The sequence below is a fragment of the Malania oleifera genome, chromosome 10, assembly GCF_029873635.1.
Source record: "Malania oleifera isolate guangnan ecotype guangnan chromosome 10, ASM2987363v1, whole genome shotgun sequence".
NCBI classification, from domain to species: Eukaryota; Viridiplantae; Streptophyta; class Magnoliopsida; order Santalales; family Ximeniaceae; genus Malania; species Malania oleifera.
The window spans coordinates 11492920-11502395 of NC_080426.1; positions in this window are offsets into that span (position 1 = coordinate 11492920).

Consider the following 9476-nt stretch of genomic DNA (forward strand, 5'->3'; position numbering starts at 1 on the left):
GATGAATAGCTAGCTAATGTCATGTATTACCCCCCATGACGGGTTGTGCAGCTCGAAGGCGAGACCCGAAAATGGCTGGCCGACCACTACCGAGTCAAATATGTCTGTAAGTACGATGGGCCCGCCACACCCTGGTCTAGACTGCCAGGTGGACGTCCTGTAAGAATCCGAAATATGAAAAATGGGTTTAAATATTTAGAGAGGGGCAAAATTGAAAATTTCCCGGGTCAAAGGGCTATAAAAGGAAATTCTCATTTCTTCCAAGCTAAGCAAACTTAGATTTTTATCTCTCTCTCTCTCTCTCTCTAAACCTCTCCCTACTCCTTCTCTCTAGAATTCTTCGTTGATTGTTGACGGAATCGGGAAACGGAAGCTACCACGAGGATCGTGGAAGGATTCTCTACAACTTCTACGGATTGGAATCTCGTTTCGAAGATTTTCGGGTTTCGACATAAAATCGAGGTAAGGCTCGGTTTTTAATTTTGATCCGGTAGATTTGTAGGTAACTGTCTTTTGAATATATTTTGTATTGTGATTTGTAGTTTTTGGAACTCAGTTCGCTGTTTAGGGACCTTAGAGTTCGAGATTTGCTTACGGGGTTAAGGTAAGGAGAACTATGTTTATATTGGTTATTTTTGAAATCAGACTCGGTGGAACTGTGGTCCACGGTCCTGTGTGTGTTATGGCTACTCATTTGGGGGGATCTAACGGGGAAAACTATGGGTTTTTCATTATTACAGTTTTGGGAAAAAGAGGGCGACGGGCTGAATCCCGAGTTTTGTTGAAAACCAAGTATATGTGTGATTTATACTGTGATATTGGGATGACCGTGCCTTGACTTTGTTTAAACTGTATTTGTTTGGAAAACTATGATTTAATTACCAAATGAGTGTGGTTTGTTTGGTTATATGAGCATGCATGTGTGTGTGATATGTTGAAATGCTAGTAGGAACGCGGTTCCGAAATTGTCCTAGGTATTGAGTGTCCGGCTCTATATCCGAGGGCGTGTTATTGCCTACCATGTAGGCAAGAGTGTTCGGCTCTATATCCGAGGGCGTGAGCCTATTCCAGTAGATCAAGACGAAAGGTGTGGATCCACCAGTTTAGCGCCAATACGATGCCATGGGAGTTGGGGACTAGCCATGTGCCGGTGGCGCTGTGTTCGCAGGTTGGCTACGGGCCATCGTTGTATGTCGCGGGCCGGCTTCGGACCGAAGAGTGTGACGACACTGAGGATTACTGATCATGTGTATGTATTGTGACGGAGCTGTGTATAAATGGTCACCGTATGTGTGCGTGTATACACTGTGTAAATTAGTACTGGAATGCATTTAACTGCGTGTCTGTTGTATCATGATAACATTGAAATGCCACACACCGATATAACATGTGTTCTTCCTTACTAAGAGGTGTCTCACCCCTACTGTATGTACATTTTTACAGGCCCTTCGGGTAACCGGAACTAGCGTCCTAGTGTACGGAGCGTAGTGGCCAGCGTACTGCGTTAGCGCTTGGGTAAGTGCTAGGACTGTAGTTTTGTTGGGTTGCCATTTTGAGTTGTGTTTGGGCACCCAGTTTGTACGTTTTGTTAGAGCCATGTTCTACTCTTGTATAGACTCTAGTATGGTATTGCATATGTTGATATAACTTTTTTCGCTGCGTATATGATTATGATTAGATGTGTTTAGGGTGCCTAGGAACCCCACGGGGTCAGACCCTCATCATTTGTACTGTATCTGTGATGATTTGTATGATACAGGGATAGGTTAGATTATATTTTCACCCTTGGGTCCCATTTCCGGGTTCAGGGCGTGACACGTCCACACTCTACTGAAAGCCACATCGACTATCCATCTCTCACCCCTCGTGGAGTGGTTAGCACTAATTTGAACATAGATATCTTATCTATATAGCTACGGTAGCGAGCTCCTGAACTGAACTAAACTAACATTCGGGTTTTGATAATATATAGTACATGATAATATAGTATCTTTAATAATTTCATAAATACGGCCTTGTACCGAACATATCATAATTACGGCCTCGTGCCGAACATATCATAATTACGGCCTCGTGCCTAACACATCATACATATCGTTCTGAAATTAAATCAATTACCATGCATTTCAAAATCATCATAATATACTATACTCTTTCATAATTTCACAAAACATATTTCATTCTTATCATCGTCGTATCATGATATTCTTCCATGGAAAATAATATTCATACCACACATTTGCTGTATAAAACCATACATTATATTCTAAAACTCATAATTTCTGGCATCTCATACATATATGTACGTTTCATCACATTAGCAGTATTTTTCTTAAACATACATTTATTCCATAATATTCAAATATCGTAAATACTTTCAGGAAATCAAGTTACTCATATAATAATAATTTGCGTGGAAAGTAACTGCTTTAGTTTATTCCCTTACCTGGCTACTGAGAAAACCCCCTAAAATATCCTAGCCTAACACCCATAGGATTTCCTGATCAAGACCCTGAAAATGAAAATTCATAGTACTAAACTTCAGTATTTCTACGTGTACATCATTTCCTATAACTACTGTTAGGTCAAATTTGGCTTAAGAAGCCTTTCCTCAACTTAGGGATGATTTCCAACTTACTTTCACCAACGATCTGCTCCGCAAATTTGGAGAGAACTTCCCTAAGAGCATCGTGGTGACTTCGAATTGTCGATCCGGCGTAAATCTGGCCCAAAATTGATGTGAGAGAGAAAGAGCCGAAGGGGAGAGAGAGAAAATGAAAGATAGCTTAATTGTGAAGTAAAATCCAGATTTTTCTATATTTATAGAACTAGATTCATAAACGAGCCACTTCATTCGTCAACGAATCCTTTAATAATTTCGTCGACGAAATTCAGTCGGCTCAAAATCTCTCTCGGTATTTCTTCGTCGACGAAATTCAATCTTCGTTTACGAATTCTCTTAAACCCTCGTCGACAAATCCCCTGTATTCGTTGACGAAGCCCTGATGATTCCCCTTGATTATTCCTTCCAAAGTGCAATGTCGTCGACGAACGCGAAGACTTCCTCCTTCTGTTACTGTTTCCATTTCCCTTCTTCTTTATTATTTAAATTCCATTTTTATACGGGTTGTCACATATGCAGCGAAAACGTAATCCATACATCCATACACATCATACAATACCAAAAATCCGTATTTCTAAATCATAACTATATAATACATCTCTCTCTAAAATACCTGTCCCAAAATACAAAATTCTACACAAACTTACCCTCTAAACCAGGGTAACAATACACTCTCTATCCGCGAGCTTGATCTGCTCGCCCAGCTGGCTCACCTGAAAAATGTTAAAGTCATAGGATGAGTCGACGCTCAGTAAGTTGAAATATTCTATTACTAGTGTGTGGCGACTAAGTTAAGAGTACTGTTTAAATAATAACTGAACTGTAATACAATAATAAATCTATAAAGCATATCTTTCTTTTCACAATTAAAAATATAACCGTATCATCTGTGTTTTCTACTTTTCATACTACTAATATCATACTATACTCATCATATACTGTAAAGTTGTATACATATACATAACTCTGCTTTATCCATAGAACTTTGTATGTCATGATTTGACCCCTTATGACTGGTTGTGTGGCCCGTAGGCAGGACTTAATCTGGTCGGCCCTCCAGATAAGTCACTATACTCTACACTACCTCAGTCCGACCAAACTGCATCCACTCCTAGGCTCGGGACTGGCTGCTACCTCGTCAAACCGGCCCCCTCCACCCAGTAAACTGGGGAGCTGCATACTCTCCGAGCATGGTCGACGGTACTCACACACTATCTGAGATATGTGGTTGCACTCTATCTGTATATAGCAAACGTACCGTGCTTTGTATTCTTTATCTGTATTTGTCTGTATTCTTTCCTCAGGGATCTGATACTATATATACATATATACATATATACTCTTTTACTGTTTTCATCATATTTCCGAAATTACCATAATGCTATCTTTTTGTACTGTAGATACTGTAATTTCTGTATACTATATCTGTAGCATCTTGATGCTATCTCTGTATATCTGTCTGTATACTCTTTCTATATGCTCTGTCTGTATACTCTGTATGTCATGGTAATAGGAAACATGGCATACTATAAACACTGTATATACTGTTTTATATAAAGCTGTAATATATACTCATATGAGTAAAGTTGTAATATACTAATCTGGATTAATATATGTGCTATACTGATATGTATAAAACTATAACATACTAATCTGAGTAAAACTATAATATACTGTTCTGGATAAAATATCTGTAATATACTGTCTATATCTGTGTAATCAGTATAGTATGATATACTGTAAAAACTATATAAGTTCTTCATCACATAAATATCTACTCAGGCCACACAAGTATTTAAAACTCATATTCTGTAAAACTGGGTAATAAACTGGTATGTACATATGTGTAAAATCTTTAATAACATTATAAAAATTCCTAGCGCAGCATATTTCCCTTACTTTAGCTCTGAAAAGCCCCTGCTAAATTCTGGCCCTATACCCGTAGAGTTCTCCACTCAACACCCTGAAAATCAAATCCCCCAGAACAAAACATCAGTATTTTTTCGTGTATTGTATTTCTTATAACTTAGGGAAAGACAAATACTGAATAAAATGTCTTACCCTGAGATATGGACGAAATCCAAACCAACTCCACCAACGATCAGCTCTAGCAGACTTGCAGAGCACTTTGCTAGGAGCGTCGTGGTGGCTTCAGATCTTCGATCTGGTGTAAAACAGACCCGAAATCAAAGAGAGAAGGAGAGAGGGACGTAGAGAGAGAGATAGGAGAGGGTTTCTTGCGCCAATTTTCATCAAAAATCTGGGTTTTCACTATTTATAGAGTCGGATTCGTCGACGAGACACATCACCTTGTCAACGAGTCCTTTAATAATTTCGTCGACCAACTCCCCCCCCTCATCGACGAATTTCAGACTGTCCCAAAAACCCTTCTCGGTATCTTCTCATCGATGAGGCGTGGCTTCGTCAACGAGGTCCCCTTATGCACTCGTTAACGAACTCCCTGTATTCGTCGACGAAGCCTGCTGCCTCATTCCGTTTCTGTTTCCATTTCCCTCTCTCTTTAATATCTAAATATCATTATTTTTTGGGTCGTTACATCCTTCCTCTCTTGTACCAATCCGAAATTACCAGGGCACTTGCCTTTCTCAACAAGCCCTCGGGCGGAGAGTTTTACTTTACCATAAATATTTATGTAATTAAGTTCACACACATCCATTATAAACCATTTCACTGAGATCCATGTATACTCATAACCACACATATCTACACAAGAAATACCGTCCACATAGGACTCACATCCACATAGGATTCTGCACACGTTCTTCCCTGCTAGCCTTAACTGTCACACTTTCACAATAACCTATCCATAGTATATCTGTAGAATAACCTCCTCGGGCCTGCTAATGTTCTACCCCAATATATAATGACAAAATAACGAACTTCTCAGGCCTGCCAACATGGTATCGTGATTATATCTACGCAATATAACGAACTCCTTAGGCTTGTCAACATTTTATTGTGATACACACGAATAACCAGAAAAAATGAACCGTTCACACACATCAAAGTATACATCACACAGTAATCACAAGTAGCCAGTATTCGCAACCAATCTATGTTCACAACAGCCAGTATTCGCAACTAGTTAATTTATGAGAGTTATATTCATGCCACACAAATTTCCTATGTATAATATATATCAAAAATCATTATTTTTCAAATGTCTAACTATTCAAAAAATCATGCCTAAGTATATAAATTTGTATAATCAAATTTAACCGATTCAAACTTAGTAAAACCCCCTATAATTAATTCCTCTTACCTGATTTCTAAAAAGTCTGCTAAAATTCTAACCATGCCCAAGGCGATCAAAACTCCAAACCCTGAAATTATATTATCCCTAATAAAATCAAATCAAACTTAGTAAAAAATCATTTTGTTGGCCTAACTGGGTTTTTCAATCTTGTTTTGATGATAACAAAATGAAGGATGTTTTAACATACGTTGTCGAGTGGTTTTAATTTAGGTATAAGTAAAAGGACACTCACGATTAATCATGGAAGTAATCTGGAGATTAAAGTCAATCAAATGAAAGCTTCTCAGAACATTAAAGAAATAAAAGATACATGAAGAGCTTAAAGGCCAAGCAGACCTTGAAGTAAAGACTGAACCTCAAGAGGCTGTAAGACTTAGTGATTAAGGAGATCATGCTTAGAATGATATTTGTAAGTACTTCAAGTCATCATTATTTAGAAATGTGAAGTTCCTTAAGATACAAAAACTTAGAGACTAACACTTAATAAAAAAAAAAAAAAAACTCTTGAAATTTTTTTGAAAAATTATAATTAAGTTTTTCAAGTAAATTAGATTTTAAAGAAATCAGAAATAGAAAATATTTGAAAAGAGAAAACTGCTCAGCTGACTGACTTTGTAGAGAATTTTTGAATTTTAAACTTGTGGAAAAATTTTTAAAATTAATTTTATAATTTAATATTTTTAAGTGACCCAGTCAAGTGAGTCAACCGACTGACTATGAGGAGAATTTTTGAATTTCAAACTTGCGAGAAAATTTTAAAATTAATTTTATAATTTAATAGTTTTTAAAAAGTTACCTAAATGGAAGATTTTCAAAATTAATTCTATAATTTAATATTTTTTTGAAAAGTTACCTAAATGGAAGAATACATTCAAGCAATACATGATTTATATGCTAAAATTTTCCTAAAGCTTATTCTTGATCACACCTTTGTTGGGGGAAAACTCTACGAAATTGATGGATTAAAAAGGGGTTCTAATTCTAAGTTACATCTAAAATTCTTATATTAATAAGAAAGAAACTTTGGTGACTTCTAAACCTTGAGTTTCACATTTTCTATTTAGTTTTGATTTTGAAGTACGATTTGAGATTTAACTTGTACAACTTGCTCTGTATTTTAGAGTGTTTTTGTATGCAGATATCTATTCCTTTCTACTAGATCTTTGACTATTCAAGGTATTGTTGAATCGTTGGACCAAGCATAGGTTGTTGCTTGAAGAAGTTTCTCTTCCTAAACAAGAGATTGATTATTGTAAGGTTTCTGTTCCACCCGGAAGGAACAAGGTATAGTGAAATCCTTAGGTGGTTGATCTAAGGCAAAGACGTAGGCTAGGGTAAGCCGAACCTCGTATAAACAACGGTGTCACTCTCTTTCCCTTACTCTCTTTAAATTCTAGCAAAAATATAAACTGCGTGGATTGTAATTCTTTCAATTATAAAAACAACGCATATAGGAAATTAAATAAATCAAAGCCTAATTTGTTATTTGGCTTGCGAAAACCGAAAGGGAGTACGTTAGTTAATCAATTTTTTGCGGAAACCGCTAAGGAGTACGTTGATTGGTTAACAACCCAAAACCTATTAACTGAAAGTTTATTTAAATTATGATTTTGAAAAAGGGGTTGGATGTTATTTTAATTTTCAGTTCAAAGGACAACTACAGGACTTGCACATTCATAAACAGGGCTACTGAATATTACAAAGCTAGTATTAATGACTTGTATGGTGTTTGTTTGGCTTGAATAATTATTCAATTGGTTGTGTATATTGTGGTAGCAGATTGAATAGTTGAAGTAAATATTTGTGTGGATTGCCTAATCAACAAGAATATAAGAAGTCTTTAAAAGAATGTAAAAAATCAAGAACTTATAAAAGGACTTTCAGGAGTTTTAAATAACCCAATTCACCCCCCCTCTTAGGACTACACCTTAGGTTTCAATTGGTATCAGAGCGCGGTTATAGAAAATCCTAACAAGTGTTAGTATTTTCTGAGAAAATATACCTTTTCACATTTATCATCATACAGGTATACAAGATAAGCTTTCAAAAGATTTTACTTTCATTTCCAAAATCATTCAACATAACCCAAATTTACCAGCGAAGTTCCTAAGAATAAGGAAGCTTACCCGCTCATACAAGCAGCTTCCCCCTGCCTTGATATCGTTTGCAGCCTAGCCCAATTAACTCAGGTTCAGTTACAACTAATACTTATCAGAGCACTTACCTTACTCAGCAAGCCCTCAGGCAATGTGTTTCACTTTGCTTTAATTATTTATTAACTCATGCTATTCATTTCTCATTTCATTATTGTTCCTATTTTCATAGTCATTTCCATTCTCATTTCATTTCCAATTTCCATTTTCATTTTCATTCCATTTTTATTTCCATTTCCATATCTAGCTCATGAGTGTCACCATATTGAATTATTTGTGTTTGTACTCATGGTTGCCCTGAGTATCTTGCTCCACGTCATGCTTCCCCCCATGAATAGGGTTGTGCGGCTCGAAGGTTGGACCTAACCCCAGTTGGCCAACCCGATTAGGTCAAATATCATCACATATCTCATGTCTGTAGTATGACTGACCGGCCAAAACCTTGATCCGCACTCAAGAGGCACAAAAACTCTACTATACGGCTCAGCCTACTGTCACGCCACACGCTCCACGAGCCTGTGTTGTTGCACTGCTCCACTAGCAACAGTTTCGTGCTCTCAATATCATAACCCATCATTAGAGTTTCCATATTCATCCATCAGGGTTTTCACTGTCACATACCAACAATCATTATGTGGTATTGGCATTTCATCTATCACATGTCTGTATTCTCCATGCAGAATTCCACATTTCATTTTTCACAATTTAGTATTCATATTGCAAAATTAACGGTGCAATATTCACATTTCACATATTTACATTTCCCATAATCATATTTCACATTTTCATATTGCAAAATTAACATTGCAATATTTCCATTTCCCATATTCACATTTCTTATCATCATGTTTCACATGTTCACATTCCTCGTATTCATATTGCAAAATTTTGCATTGCAATATACATATTTAAAAATCAGTATTCTTAACACATTTTATCATTTCAATAATACTTTCTCAGTTCACGATTCATTTAACCACAGTTTATCATATAAATATATCTTTTCATAAATATTCAGTATTTCTTAAAACACATTCACATATTTCACATTTCCTTATTTTCTCAGAAAATACATTTCCTGCATAGTTCACTTTCATCTTTTTCTCACAATTCAATTATCATATCATAACACATTTCAATATCACATATTTCACAGGGTAATTCTTTTATCCCAGTTTAAACATTTCCCAGCATAATTCATATGCCACACAAATTTCATCTGATATTTATATCATAAATAAATTTAAGGTAAAATATCATATACCATTTTCACATATTTTCCAACCCATAATTTTCATAAAAATACTGCTATAATTTATTCCCTTTATTTGGCTTACTGAGATGCTCACAAATTAATCCAAACCTATGCTTATGGTGTTCCCAATTTAACACCCTGAAATTTACATTTTCCCAACAAAACTCC